Source organism: Globicephala melas, chromosome 11, assembly GCF_963455315.2.
Source record: "Globicephala melas chromosome 11, mGloMel1.2, whole genome shotgun sequence".
NCBI lineage: Eukaryota > Metazoa > Chordata > Mammalia > Artiodactyla > Delphinidae > Globicephala > Globicephala melas.
This window is the reverse complement of record NC_083324.2, coordinates 92,218,531-92,235,130: the sequence shown is the minus strand read 5'-3', so window position 1 is coordinate 92,235,130 and position 16,600 is coordinate 92,218,531. Positions and strand designations below refer to the sequence as shown.

General features: G+C 39.6%; 1 protein-coding gene across 2 annotated transcripts in view; it reads left to right on the top strand.

The window, feature by feature from the left end:
- The first annotated feature begins 211 nt into the window (after positions 1-211).
- RNF182 (ring finger protein 182) overlaps positions 212-16,600 on the top strand; it is a 57,817-nt gene continuing 41,428 nt past the window's right edge. Inside the window, exon 1 of one of the 2 annotated variants that reach the window (XM_060308024.1) lies at positions 212-253. The gene's annotated coding sequence lies outside the window, so the exon portion shown is untranslated. Of the gene's footprint in view, positions 254-410; positions 563-16,600 lie in introns of those variants that run through there. The other variant, XM_030881387.2, reaches the window with a different exon arrangement.

Here is a 16,600-nt window from a genome sequence, read left to right as displayed (position 1 = left end):
TGGGGGCCCCGGCGGTTGCCATGGTGACGCAGGGTCGGTGGCTCCGCGCAGTGGAAACAAAGCCGCTCGCCTGCCCGCCAGCTCCTCGCCCGAGCTCCTCCTCCGCCGGCGCCGCCCTCCCCTCCCAGGCGCCGCCGCCGCCGCCGCCGCCGCCGCCGGAGCGGCTCCCGGCCCCGTTCCCGCCGCCGCCGCCGCCGCCGCCGCCGCCGCCGCCACCGCCACCGCCACGGCTGCCGCCGCCGCCGCGGGCCAGGTAAGGCGAGCGCGCCCGCCGCGCGGAGGGCTCCGGACGGGCGCCGGGGGTGGGGGTCCGTCCGCACGCTGCGGGGAGCGGGCGCCGGGGCCCGGCTGCACCGGAGTCCCCGAGGGGCGCGTCCCCACCGGTGACGGTCTCCCCGGCCGCCCCGCAACCTCGGAGGCGCCCGGGGCACGGCGGCGGCGGCGGGCGGCAAACTTCGCGGTCGGCGCAGGGCCCGAGCCTCCTCCCGGCGCGACGGCCCTGCCAGTCCCGGCTCGACGGCGTACGGGGCGTGGAGCTGCCCGGAGACGGCCCGGCGCGCGGGTGAGGCTGTGCGGAGAGGCGGGGGTGGTACCTGCCTGCGTTATCCTTTCTCTCTCTCCCTCTCCCTCTCGGCGTGTTACCGAGGCTTATAGAAAGAAAAAAAAAAGATACGAAAATATTTACCTCTGGACTTTAATGTTTCCTAGTTGATTCTCTTTGAGGACGGGATGATGCTAAGGTCTCCGAGGGAACAAACGAGACTTTTTTTTAAAACAGTCTCTGAAAAGTGAGCCCAGGCTTACATGCCTGGGACGGGAGCATTTTGAGGTGCTTCTGAAGTTCGTTTGGATTTTGAACATAACCGCCTTTATCTTTGGAAGGTGTAACTAAATGGGAAAGGTAGCCCGGTTTTCCCATCCGGCAATACCAGCGTTAATAGGATCAATACTTTGTAGATTAGATACTTGGTACCGATGTCATTGCTGCTGTTTCTGGAAGGTATTGTGTTCGTGCTTTAAGGAACTGGAAAATGCCTTGCGTTTCTATGTGTGAACCAGGTGCAAACCAAAGCACCTCTGAGGGCAGGTATCTGGGCGGTGTTTGCATCTGTTTATGAGTGTGATGCAGAGGGTTTCGATGGCGTTGCTAAGGGCATTCGGGTACTGGATGGGGAATTGCTCAAGTTATGGGTAACCTCCTCTTTCCTCAACGGCCCCAAGCCTCGCCATCATTTCGTGATATTTAGTTTGTTGCAGACACAAAGAATGGATTAAAAATAGGGTTGTGAAGACTGTTTTGTAGCTACTTAGGTATCATCTTAGGTGTACTCATGTGAAGGACGGAAAACAGTTTTCATTTTTAGAAATATAGCTGATCAATTCAGAAGGAAATAATGTATTTGTTAATATTTTTTAAATTGGGGAGAAATGTCACATTGATAACTGGAAGATAATTCAACTTATTAAATTGTGTACCCAACTTAGTAAAATAATTTATAAGTTGGAAGAGGTCAGTTAGAGAACATTATATGGAAAGCAAGAAATTATATTTTTGCTAAAAGGTAGTTAACGAGAAGAAATCATTGGCAGTGATCATTTTGAATTGCAGTTAAGTTGATTAGCATTACGGATGTTAAAGCTACTTGAGGTGTTAGACATAAAGTGATATTCCTCTTCCCTCTTTTGGGATTTCAGCACCTGTTAGCTAGCTGATTACTAGGTTTCTAAGTCTGTTCATATTTGCTAGTAATTAAAATTTTTTTTTAATTTATTTATTATTTTTGGTTGCGTTGGGTCTTTGTTGCTGCGAGCGGGCTTTCTCTAGTTACAGCAAGCGAGGGCTGCTCTTCGTTGTGGTGCAAGGACTTCTCACTGCAGTGGCTTCTCTTGTTGTGGAGCACGGGCTCTAGGCACGCGGGCTTCAGCAGTGTGGCACGTGAGCTCAGTAGTTGTGGCTGGGGGCTCTAGAGCGCAGGCTCAGTAGTTGTGGCACACGGGTTTAGTTGCTCCACGGCATGTGGGATCTTACCGGACCAGGGGTCGAACCCGTGTCCCCTGCATTGGCAGGTGGATTCTTAATCACTGCGCCACCAGGGAAGCCCTTTGCTAGTAATTTTAAGTCATGTCACTTCATTAGAAGATTGTATTGGAAACTAAAGAATTGAGTTGCCGCAACAATTTGCAGATTATTTCACAATTGGGTTTGTTGTTCAACTGAATTTTACCTGTAGAGTGATTCACAGATATTCTGCTAAATACTCTTTGATGATGGTAATGAAATGGGACATTGATTAAAATGAAGTCTATCTGTTTTCAGAAGATAACCAGGAGAGAAAAATAAGTATTTTCTCATTTAAGCATGAAAGGCAACCAGGATATTGAATCCTGGTCCTGTTATATAGACAGAATATAGTTTCATGTTTTGTAACAAAAATAATCGTTTTTGTGTTCTTTTTAAGGCACCAAGAGTACAGCTTTATTCACATCCCTGTTAGCAAATCCAACATTCAAGTGAAAGTATTCTGGACCTGCTTTTCAGCCACATGGGCCCCTCACTATGAGTTCTAGCCTGTGGCCCTTAGTTTGTGTTCTGAAGAAAGGAGATAGCCAATGTTAGTTCAGCACAATAAGGACTCATGTTTTGCCTTTGCTGCTAGCTCACACAAGGCACAGGATTCAAGACAGTTTGGCATCTTTAAAGCCGTATCGCTTTCTGCCAAAAAACTAAAGTCAGTAAACATCAGCAATAAACAGGCATGTATTGCAAGCCCCGCTTTGTTCTAGTGGTTTATTTACACAGGCTCTGAAGCAGGAAATGAAGCTTTTGTCAGTGAAGTGAAAAACAACAATTTGGCATGCTTATATATGTTACTAGCATCATGAGGTAGGTGCATAACCAAATAACGAAAGCAAAAAGTGCTGTGATATCCACAGTACCTTCTTAGGAAATGCCAATGGGAGTGTGGTGTACGTCCATGGTTGAGACTGGCCACCTGGTGGAAGTAGGGAACAGCACACAGCATCCTCAGGTGTAGAATACCAGTTGTCACTCTCGCTCATTCACAGTAATAGGAGTCTTCTGCGATTCTAGGCTTCAGAGTCTTAAAATTAGAAAAGTCTTAATTTTTTAAAATTATTTTATAATTTTGGAAAGTCATAGTTTTATAAAGTCTTAATTTAATGATTAAAAAAAAAAACCTGGTCCTAATTTTTGGTTTACGTTGTAAAATTTGGTCTGATAATTAAAACCACAACCATGGTTCTACCTGAAGAAGTATGTAACTTGACTTACCAAGTAGATCCAAAGAGATAAAAAGAGCCAAGGCATGTTCTTGTTTAAGTAGGGTTAACCTTGTACTTGTGCCATTGAAAGTCATTTGTTTGTAACCGTATGAGCCTGCATAGACAGTATTAGGCCACAGAAGCCTTTGTTGGCTGTTTCTGGGTCAGTGTTCTCTAGCAATTTCTAGCACTGTGGTAATGTGATGACTGCTTGGTAATTTAGCATGTTGTACAATGTGTTGTAGCATTTGTAAAAGCACATTTCTGAAAAAGTGATAGTTTCTTTTAAAAATGATTTCTTCATTACCAAAACACTTAGGTTTGGATTTGTGGCTGGGGAGAATAATGTTAGCCCCGTGACCTCGAGGAAAAAATGCTATAAATGTAAGGTATTGTCAACTGACCTGCTGTGCGTGGTGGGTATTGATTATAACCACTGTGCTGAGAAAAGGCATGGGAAACCCATGCTGGTGGTGATATGAAGGGGTGTTTTGTGCCGTGAATTATTAGCAGAGATTGACGGAGGCTGAAAAACATTTGTGGGCCCATACTTCATTTTTTTTGTGCCCTCAGTTAAAATGAGGATAAGCTCTCTTAAGCCATTTTATAAACCACTTTACAAAATGGGAAACACATATTTATACAGTCTAGCACAGAATTGGAGTGTTATAAACATAGTTCGAGGTCAGTGATTGATTTCCATATGTGCCAGTTCTTTGTAGCAATTATATAGTTTTGGACATCAGTCAGCAAATGTTTATCATGGGTTTCCTTCTCTTTATTCCATATCACTTGATAAAGTCACCTGAGCTCTTATGGTTGAGGACTTACTTGTTTTCCAACTACTATGATTATTCTTTTATTGTATGTGTAACTCATTACATACAATACCCAAATATTCTCCATTGGCCTAGTTTTCAGCCTTCCTTTTCTTATGGGGAAAAGTTACCAGTTAATTCTTAATGCTATTTAAGTAATTTTATATCCCCAGGGCTTTTAGAAAATATGATTTGGTTAATTTCTTATTCAATCAGAAAAATATTAGAAACTTAGTTTATAATGGTGTGTAATTAAAAAAAAACCCACAACACATGTTATAATCCTTAATTTCACATTTCAGACATGTACAGAGGTTGTGTGGTGGATAGGAAAATTTGGGATCCTGTTAGGTGACCAAGTGCTCATTTCCCTAACTGCCTGGATCTAGATCTCTGCTTCTTTACCTCATCATCAGTTGAAATGAAAGCCAAAGAACCTCAAAGTGGAGGCTTCAGTGAGTTAAAAAGTGTTAGAAAGGGAGATTAATACACACTGAGACCCCGCCTGGCTTGGAGTGAAGGGGAGGGGAGGAAAAAGATGGAGGGCACTGATCATCTCTTCAGCACCTTATGGTTCAAACTCCTGAAGCAACTCCCCACGGGCTGTTTACACGGTTTCCAGAGACTCTGCAACAGAGATGCGGTTCTCATCACTTAGCCCCGCTTTTTCTCCCAACTGAGTAAAAAGTGACTCCCCTGAATTGTGGTGCAAGCACACTTTGAATATTATGAACCACAAATTAAGGCATAAGAATAAAGATTTTCAACGCAGATATATTATATAATCTAATTGGTCAGGGAGAACAGTTAGATAATCAAGACAGTAATGGAGCTATAAAATAAAACTATGTGTTTGTCCCACATATTTGGTGTGTTCAAACGAGAAATTGTTGCTCTGAGTATCAGTCCATTATGAACTGTCTTCCCTCTATGATAACCAAAGTCGTTCACGGGAGACATGGCGTTTTACACAATTTTATCACTACGTGTCGTGTCAGGCATAGTTGTATTGAAGAATAGATGCTTACTCAGACTCTTGAATGGTAAACCTCTAATGAAAGGTTTCTGTGTGGTCTTATCTGGCATTTCGTCTTGTTTCATATAGTTTCCTCTGACCCTGGTTAGTATGATTGCAGTTCCATCTTTTTTCTATCAATCAAACCCTTGCTAGCGCTTCCTAATAGAAGCTGTGTTCTAAACACTTTACAAATATTAATTTATTTAATCCTCTTAAGAACTCTACGAAGTAGGTACTACTGTGATTCCCCATTTTCAGAAGGAGGAAACTGATGTGATCTTTCTCTGTTATATTAACCTACAGATACACAAAATGTACCAGATTCCTGGCTTCTTTATGTCAAGGAATGCAGCAAGCTTTGCTTTTTAATTCACTGAAATAAAGGCACTTGGGCTTTTTTCTTATTTTAATGGAAAGAAACAAAACCTAAAGTCATAAAACGAGAATTATTTCTTCATAGTGTATTGTGACATATGCCAGTGTGTTCTATACTTTAAAGAACTAGAATAAGCTAATTTATACAAAAGATACTTTTGAAGGTAGTTGTTCTTTCACTTCTTATTTGTATTCATATATTGAAAGAATATATATTCCCTATGGTGTTAGCCTTGCTATATACATGTAAATATATCTTTTATATGTGTCTATTTTTTATTGCCTTATGTAGACTATCATCAGTCTAGGCTCACCTTTTAAAAAAATTGAAGTACAGTTGATTTAAAATATTATATTAGTTTCAGGAAGACAGCATAGTGATTCCGTATTTTTGCAGATTATACTCCATTATAAGTTATAATTCCCTGTGCTATAAGCGCACCTGTTCTTTTCTCAGTAGCTCTAACCTGTCCTGAGGACCAGGTGATACTCCCTTCTCACTCAGTCTCTTCCAAGAGAACTCTGTGTATACCATTTTTTTTTTTTAACAATTTAGCATGTTGTTGGAAAATACATGTATCTGTTTTTTGTGCTAGACTGTAAACTTCTTAAGAACAAGAACTTACTCATTTCCAAAGATAAGATAGGTACAAATGTGCTTTTCTTATTTGAATACTTAAAAGATTTTTTATGTGATATTAAATTATTATTTTTAAATCTAGTTCCAAAGTCAGTATTGAGGGCCTTAAAAATGTCAATTTTAGGGTCTTAGGAAAGTGACTCAAATTTCTTAGAGTAGTATTACTTCAGTTATCCAAGTTTCAAAATGTATCATTAGGGCACTATAAAATTACTTTGAGCTTTTAGTTATTTGAAGTATGACATTAGAAATCAAATACCACAATTTCATTTTCAAATTATTTGGGTTCCTGAGGGTCTTTTCTTAAAAGGTTATATGTAAAAACCATAAAAAACACTAGCTAGCTTAATTTTATACCAGCAGTTATGCATAAACTTTTGATTATTCTAGTCAAAGAGAGCAAAAAATGGATCTTTAAAAATCATTTACGTTTGTCTTTATAATGCTTTTAGTATTTTACCTTCTAACCTCTCTCCCCCTTATAAGCTCATGTTCTCGCTGTCTCCATAGAAGAGTGATTAAGTGTTTTAATTTCAGGGGGCTTTTCTTATTTAAGCTATATGAAAAGTAAGATTAAATAAGAGACAGGTGTCCATAAAAGCAAGTAATGAAATATAGTTCTGTAGGTTCTTTTAATAATAAATATTGTAATAGCTATCATTAGTCTATTAAGTATGCTACACAAAATATCTTTCTGAACTTCACAATAACTCTTGTTTCCTCATGTGTAAAATGCTAATAAATAGCTTATCCAGGATCGCACAGAGTTGGTACATTTAAAAACATGATTTGCGTGATAAATCACAATCTGAAGTTGACTATGATTGCTTTGTTCATTACCAGCCAACAAAGAAGGCCTTCCTGCTGCAGTGAAGATGCTTTTTGACTATGTATGTTTTGGAAAGAGTGCAGTTGAGGACTGCCTGGTGGGGCAGATTCAGGATGGTGGTGTGGTCAATTTCGAGAGGGGAGATGGTTCTCAGGAGGTAACCAAAACCATATGTCCTTGTTTATGTTCATTGATGCAGACTCTAGGTGGGGTTTTGGTGTAGAAGGAGGGGGAGAACGTTTCCCCTGAAACCTATTTTTAGAATTAAAAACAAAATGAAAAGGAATTATCTTCTCTCTCCTGAATTTGTTTTATTTGGTACTGTGCCCTGGATTCAGAATTAACCCCCAAAAGGGCCATATGAGATGTTACAGGATGAAAAGAAATGCAATGAAAAGTAACTCAATAAATGTCACATCCCTCAGGCTGGACTTCTCTGAGGGTCAGAGCAATATGTTCTCTGTCACTGCGGGAGAGTTCCTTGTCTTAGGAATCCGGAGGCCTGGAGTATGGGGATCAGAATGAAGTCAGAAGCCTTGAAAACTGTTCTCATTTGGGTCACTCCCTTTTGTACATCATGGTTTTTTCCTGGAATTCCTACTGCAGACCTTTCTTGGTAGCTACTGGGAAAAAAGACGGATGAGAGACTTTTAGTTAAAATCTTAACAGCATGTAAAAGCTCACTTTTTTGAACAATTAGTTATTTTTGTCGATGTGAGCCTTTTTTCAGGTTCAAGGGCAATCTGAGAGTCAGTAAAGCACAGTGGTTAAGAGCATGCATTTTGAAGCCAGGCGGCCTGTATTTGAATGCTGGCTGTCCTACCATCTAGCTGCATGACCTTGGGGCAACTCCTTCATCGTGCTGTGTCATCATTTCTTGACTGTGAAATGGGGAGAATATTTACTTACTTCATTGGGTTGTGAGGATTAAGCGAATAAATATGTGTAAAGTCTTAATTATTAGCAATTAAGAGTACGTTTTGTCTACAGAAAGAACAACTGATATTTGATGTTTTTACAGGTAAAAATAAAAATCGAGTTTCCTTTAGGCCTCTAAGTTCCAACTTACTTATCTTCTTATTCTGCTTATAGAACTGGTAAATGTGAGCCATCACCTTCACTTTTTCTTCGATGAAACTTTAGTTCAAATCGAACAGATTGAGCGCCTTAAACTGTCAGTCTCATTGATAAACTTAGTTAAATTTCAACCCTTAAACATTTTCAATTGTGTATATAAATTTCATATAGTTGATTTTCTTTTTAAACAAATCAGATGTTTAGTGGGCAAATGTACGACTCACATGAGTGAAACCTTTCCAAATACTTAGCTCAAGTTCCTTTGACTGTTCCATCACTTACAAAATTAATATTTTATAGACATAGCCAAATCCTAAATAAATCATATGCCTAAATATAGCACACATTTTAAACGAGAATCACGGGGCTAATCTGTCAGTTTATGTCAGATTCTTTTAAACATTAAAAACATAATAATTATGCACAAACTGTTCCAATTAATATAAACATATTTCTAAACTTTTCTAAAAAGTATTAACGTGAGTCTGATTTTCTTCATCATGTCTATACACTCTAAACCTTCTCTAGATTGGAAAGGCACTTACCCATTGGAAAGAAGTTTATTATCTCGGGTAGGCTGGAGGTACCGTCTTAGGTGAACTTTCGTTATCGTACCATTCCACATTGATTTCGAGTTACTGCTTGACTGTTTTTCATTAAAACATGGCTCCTTATTGATCATAGATTTAAGGCTTAGATGCTGCACTTGGGCTACATACATCCTGGATAATTCTTCCTGTGACCTTGAATGACAGGCTTCACCCTCTTTTGTAGTCACCATGACAACAGGTGACTCCAAATTGTGCCCTTCAGATAGTACTGGTGTTTTAATCCTTAGACCAGTGCTGTCCAATATGTCATTTTAAGTTTCAGGTAGCCATATTAAAAAAGTAAAAAGTGATTTTAATAAGAGATTTTACTTAACCCAACATGTGCAAAATATTGTAATTTCAACATGTAACAATATAAAAATTACTAACAAGATTTTTGACATGCTTTTTAATTGTTTCATGAAGTCTGGCATGTATTTTACACTTACACAATTTCTCAATTTAGATGCGAAATTTCCACCAGTTACAATGAAGTGTAGTCCTGCGCAAATGGTAAAGTTGTCGTTGATGGAAAAATATTGGACATTGCTTCAATTTCTAAATTTAAATTAATTAAAATTAAATAAAATTAAATTATCTTTTCCATAGTTGCACTAGCCGTATTTCACATGCTCAGTAGCCAGATGTGGTTTGTGGCTACCATATTGACGAGTGCAGCCCCAAACTGGATTCAGATTTGCTTCTCACCTAATTTTTCTGTCAGCTCCAGGCTAAGCCCCGCTGCTGTTTCAGATATCTTCTTCTACTCAGTTGGGTTCTTCATTTCTCCAGCTCACAGTAATTTTAATGGCATCCGATTGGCTTGAAAGGCATTTTAGTGTCATTTCATTAAAGCCCAATTTCAACTCTTTTCTACTTTTACAACTGGTTTCTCAGACAGTTTTCTCATTTGTTCATTTACAGCAGTAGTAGTTTCAAAGGAGATGCACTGTTTCATCATACGTGGTTTGCCACGTAGAGAGAAATGTTAAGACTTCAATGTAACCCGTGTGTGAGCCCAAGCGGCTGATTCTGGCAACCCTCCTCCTTTTCCCTGTCTGCTCACTATCCTGCCATCCTCACCAACCGTCTCTCGTCTTCTTCTCTCCCCTCAAACATGTGCCCCCTCTTGCCTCCTTGCCCTCTGCCGATGACCTTGCTTCTAGAGAACTTGCACAGGCTTCTACCACTGCGTCTTCAGTCTCACCTGCTTCTGAACGCACACCTACTACCATCTCCCCAAGGGACCCCAAGTGGCTGGGCTCCTTTCTAAACCCTCCTCCTCCACTTGTGCGTTGTGTATCTTCCCCTCTTGCCCACTCACAGATAATGGTCTTTTTCTCTATCATCAGTTTCCCCCCACTATTGGATAATTTCCATCAGTTTATATACTGTAATATTATAAACATTTTTTTTTTTGCGGTACGCGGGCCTCTCACTGTTGTGGCCTCTCCCGTTGTGGAGCACAGGCTCCGGACGCTGAGGCCCAGCGGCTATGGCTCACAGGCCCAGCCGCTCCGCGGCATGTGGGATCTTCCCGGACCGGGGCACGAACCCGCGTCCCCTGCATCGGCAGGCGGACTCCCAACCACTGCGCCACCAGGGAAGCCTTATAAACTTTAATAATTTAAGCTCACCTTAAAAAACCCCACAAACACAATACTTCCTTAACCCCTACATTTTTCTTCAGCTTCAACACCATTTCTCTGCTCTCCTTTATAGCAAAATGTCCTATAAGAGTTGCTCTTTCTCTCCTCCCATCCTTGAATCTATCCCAGTTAGATGTGCACACCCACCATTCCACTGAAAGTGCTTCAAAGTGACCTTGCCAAATCCGGAATCAGTTCGCAATCTTCATCTTACCCAGCCTTTCAGTAGCATTTGAGAGTTGATCAATGCCTTCTTGAAAGACTTTTTCACTTGGTGTATGCATTCACTGGTGCTTTAGTCATGCTGCATTACAAACCACCCTAAAACTCAGTAGCTCACATTTAATTTTTCGTTCATAGGTCTCCTAGGTAGGCTGCATTTCAACTGATCTAGGTTGGGCTGAGTTGGGTGGCCCTGCTCCAGGCTGTGGATTGGGTTCAGATCTGCTCCTTGTGTATTTGTGCTGGGATTTAGGCTGAGGAGACTACGCAGGGTCTGCGCTTGTCATGGCAGATCATTAGGGTCCCACAGTGAAGTCGAGCCACACAAGCACACCGAAGGCCTTTTCTTTCGTCTTGTCCACTAATGTTCCTGTTAGCCAAAGAAACTCACATAGCCAGGCCTGACATCGGTGGGCAGGGACGCCACTCCATCCACAGTTGGGAAGGGAAGGGGAGTGAATATTTGCTGAACAGTCATTCAGCACATCACACGTGGCCTCCAGAACACCTTGCTTTCTTGCTTCTCTGCCCATCTCACTGGCTTTACAGCTGAGCGTCCTTTGACGGTTTCTGCAGATTTCTCTAAGCATTGCACGGCCTTCAGATCTAGTCTTTGGAGTCCTTCCTTTCTTTGTCTACCCCAGTTTTCTAGGTATCTCATCTTATCGCACAGCGTTAATATCATCTTACCTGCTGATGAATCCCAAATTCTTATCTTCAGTAGAAAATTCTTCCCTTCATTTCACGCTCGTGTGTCCACTTGACATTTCGACTTGGATGGCTAACTAGGCATCTCAGACTCAACAGGTCCAGGGATGTACTCCTGAGTCCCTGTACCAATACTGCCCCAACCTGCTCCTCCCACAGCGTTTCCCAACGTAGTAAATGGCATCTTCGTTCTTTCAGTGGCCTTGACCCTAACTTTGGAGTCATCCTTGACTTCTCCCTTTTCCCTTCATGTGTTAAGTTGAATCCATTAGTGAATTTGTTGACCTTGCCTTCAGATTTGATCATTTGTCACCACTTCCACCACCCCCAGTAAGTACAGTCTGCTACCATTACTCTTGTTTTACCTCAGGTACCTTCTAATTGGTTTCCCAGCCTCTGCCCTGAATACCTTACAGTCTGTTTCCTTTGTAACAATGAGAACAATCTTTTGGAACTTGGAATCAGCTACAATCATTTCCTTGCTCAAAGGACTGTGATGCCAAGAGAAAACAAAATACAACCCCCCCCCCACCGGCCCCCAGGTTCCCTTCTCACTTAGAATGAATGGCAAAGTCAGTTCAGGGGCCTCTGAGGCCTCCCCACATGCTCTGGCCCCTGCTAGCCCCCACCCCGCCCCCTGCTGGCTCATTGCACTCCAGGCTTGCTGTTCTCTGAACGTACCAAGCCTGCTCTGGCCTCCAGATCTTAGCACTGCTGTCCCCTTGGCTGGGACTCTTCTTTCGCCAGATATTTGTATGACTTACTTCCTTGTTCCTTTCAGGTCTGTACTTGAGTGTTATCAGAGTGACTTCCCCCAAACACTGTAAAAATGTAATCTTTTTGTCTCTCAAACTCTCTGTCCCCCTTACCTGTTTGTCTCAACAGCACTGTTACCACCTAGCACATCGTGCAAACAAACAAAAAGTATATATCTCTTTGTCCTCCTCTTTCTTCTACTGTATAAAACCCATAAAGACAGTGGCTCTGTTTTTTTTTCCTGCTGTATTTTCAGCTTCAATGCCTAGAACATAGTAGGTGTTCAATAAATATTTCTTGACTGAATAAAAGAATTTTATCGGATGCCTGATTCCAGCACAGGGGATCAATCTTAGAAAAACTCCAGAATATTATAGAAGAGTTTTAGATTCCCATAGTCACACCTTAGTGTTGTCAAGTGGTTGTCTCTGTAACTTACTAAATGATTCCAGAGAAGAGCACAGAAGATGCCATCCTCTGTGCTGGTAAACAGATCAGAATTACTTATGTGGTAGAACTTGAGACATCTGTAATCATCGAGACGCGAGCATCTCCACGGCAGAGACTTTTTCTATTAGATGAGGGCTTATAATAGTTCCTTTATACGTTAACTGTTTTGTTGAAGTCTTAAAAAAAAAAAAAGGTATAGTACTGTCTAATCAAGTCTTTGTCAAAATGGATATAAACCATTTGAAGATCATTTTTGAACTCTTGCCAATGTAAATATGAACTAGAATTTCTTATGTGCAACTTTAGGTCTAAGAAATAAAAGGAGAACACCTAAAACCCACTTCTCTATAAGCTTGAATTAGCAGTTTGCTTGCAGATATTCAAATATTAATGATAATAACAAGCACTTTAAAAAACATAGTGTCCCAAGAGCTAGAGGCTGCAAAATCAAGTAAGTCTAATAGATTTATCTCTTTTTCAAACTGAAGTAAATGTATTTTGGGGAGGAGAGGGGTTGGAAAGTTGCACTTTAGCAGAGCTTTTAATTATCTCATAATCACTGAAATGTGAACAGGACTATAGAAAATACAAAATATATCCCCACTCTCAACCTATGAATTAAAAAACAATTTTGCTATTAATTGTAGCTGATGTGTGGGTGTCATTTATGAACTTTCTCCTTTTGAGCTTGCGTCCATGTGTCCTGAGAAAGTGAAGAGACTTATCGGAGATGATTAAGTTAGCGCCTAGGTACTAAAAGATGGAAGTTATTCATTGGTGCATGGTCTACCTTGCTGGCTCACTGTGCCTGCATTGCACAGACATGAAGAGCATGGGCTTCCTGGTGGTCCGATCTGGTCCGAGTCCTGGCTTTGCCACCTAGTGACCTGCATGACCTAGAGTAAGTGGAGCGCTAATGGTACCTATCATGGTGAGCTGTCTGGAGGGTTAAAAGATTAAATGAGGGAATTCCTTGGCAGTCCAGTGGTTGGGACTCCAGGCTTTCACTGCCGAGGGCCCGGGTTCGATTCCTGGATGGGGAACAGAGATCCTGCAAGCTGTGCTGCACTGCCCAAAAAAACAAAAAAAAATTTTTAATGAGGTAATATATGTATTTATTGTTATTTATTATCAGCTTATTTATTATGTTTCTCATTAGCTATACAACATTATTAATTTGGGGAGATTATAATACAAGTGGATAGTAGTAATTACAGTTTTATATGGGAAGATGGTATAACTATCTTGAACATAACCTTTTCTAGTGCTGGGAATTGATTTGTGTAGATTTAAAGACGTTTTTGTCATTTAGCTCCTTTGTAAGTGATGGTAGTTTCATTGGAGTTACAGAGCACCAGGTTTAGAGTGTGTGTTCTCGTAACTGATATCCGTCTGCAGGTGGGAAGTAATTAGATTTAGCTCTTCCTTTGAAGAGAGGGCTGTTAATGAATGATTTGGGGAATGTTGGGAATCAATAAATCTGTTAGGATAAGGCAGGAAGTTCACATTTTAAAGAGTACTCTTTTTGTTAAAGCTCTTATTATGTATAGTTCTGGTGTCAATCCTATACTTAGCCCATGAATTTTTTGTTTCATAAGAGAATATGTTCATTTACATAGTGCATTTACAGAGGTAAGATAAATGACACATATTACTATTAAGTAGTTTAACATTAAAATATCAGACATACTTACTATAGTATCAATAATATCTCAACGAATAGAACGAGTGTTTCTTATTAAACTAGATCTACAAATAAATTTTCATCAGTTGATGTGTTTTATAAAACATCTTTCATATAGCAGGTTTTTTTTGTTTTTTAGTTGGAGCAATCATTTGAAATCAGGATAGAAAAATAAGAATAGAGACGATTAAATTATGGGATTTAGGTTAAATTTATTGTAGTAATGCCTTTTAAAAAAGTATTACGTATTGAATACATTTTAATCTTTTTTATATGCCACATTTGGTTTTATTATTATGAAATAATTATGTAGTGTTTTTTACATAGAGCTCTTGTTTTTGCTCAGACTTGACAGGCGTATTAATCTCATTCTGTGAGAATTGCCTTTATACCCTTCAAACAGCTAACAGATCTCTCCTAACATCTTTCTCAGCTATTACTTCCTTTTGGACTCTGACCTCCAGTCTCATGCATCTTCTTTTAAGCCCTCATTTGTGCAGTGTCTCCTTCTGCCCCTGCGCCTTTGCACTGGCTGTTCCTTCTGTGTGGATGTCCTTCCCTTCCTTCTTCCCTCAGTAACTGCTGCTTGTTTTCCCAATTTCAGCTCAGTTGTTACTTCCTTAGGGAAATCTTCCCTTACACTCCTGACCAGGTCAGACACCACTATTCATTCAACAGATATTTATTGAGTGGCTGCCGTGGGTCAGGCAGAGTTCTAAGCTCTGGGAATATAAACAGACAGGGTTTCCCTATATCTTATAGACAATGATGGAAGAGTTTGAGACCTTTAAAAATATTTACTGCAACAGTGAGACACATAATTAGGAGGAGCTTAAAGCATTTTAGAACTCAAAATTATATCTGGACTGAGGTTCGTTTATTCTTTGGTCTGCAGTAAATTTAAATGGTTTGATAATTAACCTCTAGGTCACGGCTGATTGGTCTATAAGTGGTAGACTTTTCTGCCAGAGAAAGTCTACTTAAAAAAAGAGACACTGGCTGAGATTTGGGTTAGGATTTCATTGAATTTGTAGATCAATTTGGGAGAGTTAACATCTTCACAATATTGGGCCCTCTAGTCAATGAACTTTATAGAGCTGTCTGTCTAGGCTGTCTTTAATTTCTCTAACTAATGTTTTCAGGTTCTGTTTGTAGCATTCTTACGTATCTTTCATTAAGTTGTATTCTTTTCGTCGTTACTGCAAATTACATGTTTTAACATTTCACCATCTAATTTTTGTTGCCTGTATAAATCTACTGCAATACGATAGATTTTGGTGTGTTGACCTCGATTCCAAGGATTTTGCTACATTCATTTCTTAGTCTTAATAGTTTATCCATAGGTTCATTTGGATTTTCTGTGTGCATGATCATTTTATGTGGTAAAGAGTTTTATTTTTTATTGTCCAGTTCTTATACTTTCCTTTTTTTTTTTTATTGCCTCATTGTACTAGCTGGGACATTGTTTATAATTTTGAATAGTAGTGATGATAGCATATGTTTGTCTTACTCTCATTCTCAATTTCAGGGGAGAAAGTTTTCAATATTTAAAGTAGGCATTTACTTAGTGTTGTTGAAACCTTTTTGCTAAATTAAGAAAATTCTCTTATTTCTAATTTGATAGGCATTTAAATCATGAACATGTGTTGACTTTTCTCAAAAGCTTCTTCTACATTTATTGAGATTATCATATAATTTGTTTTTCCCTTATTTTGTCAACGTGGTAATCATATTAAAAAACGTTAAAACAATCTTGCATTCCTGTCATAAACCCAACAGATGTGCTATCATTTTTCTGTTTTGTTGGATTCAATTTTGTTGGATTCAATGCTAATATTTTGCTTAAGAATTTTGTATCTATGTTTAGGGAAGAGATTAGCTTGTAATTTTCATTTTGTGTAATGAACTTGCCTTGTTTTGGTATCGAGGATATGCTGGTCCTATAAAATCAATTGTGAAGTGTTTCCCTTTTTCATCCAATTCTCTGGAAGAGATTGGTACTACTTCTTCCTTCAATGTTTGAAAGAAAATTCATTAGTGAAGCCATCTGAGACTGGGATTTTCTTTGTAGTAAAGTTTTAAATTATGGATACAGTTATATTAAGTATAGACCAATAAATATTTGCCATTTCTTCTTATGTCAAGTTTACTATTTTTGGGCTATAATTAGCTGTTATTTTTCTAACTTTTTGTGAGAAAGATACTTAGATAATTGATTTTCAGCCTGCTTTTCTAATATATGCATTCAAAGGTCTGCATTTTCCTTTAAACCATGGTTTTAATAGCATCCTATAGGTTTTGATGTCATATTTAAATTTTTCTGCTCAAGAAGTTTTAAAATGGCCATTGTAGTTTTTTTTCTATGACCTATGGGTTACTTAGACACTTAATGCTTAATTTTCAGTTATTTGGGATATTCTAATGATCTTCTAAAACTGATTTCTAGCTTAATCCCATTATTACCAAATAACATGCTGTAAAGATTTTAGTCTTTTGATATTT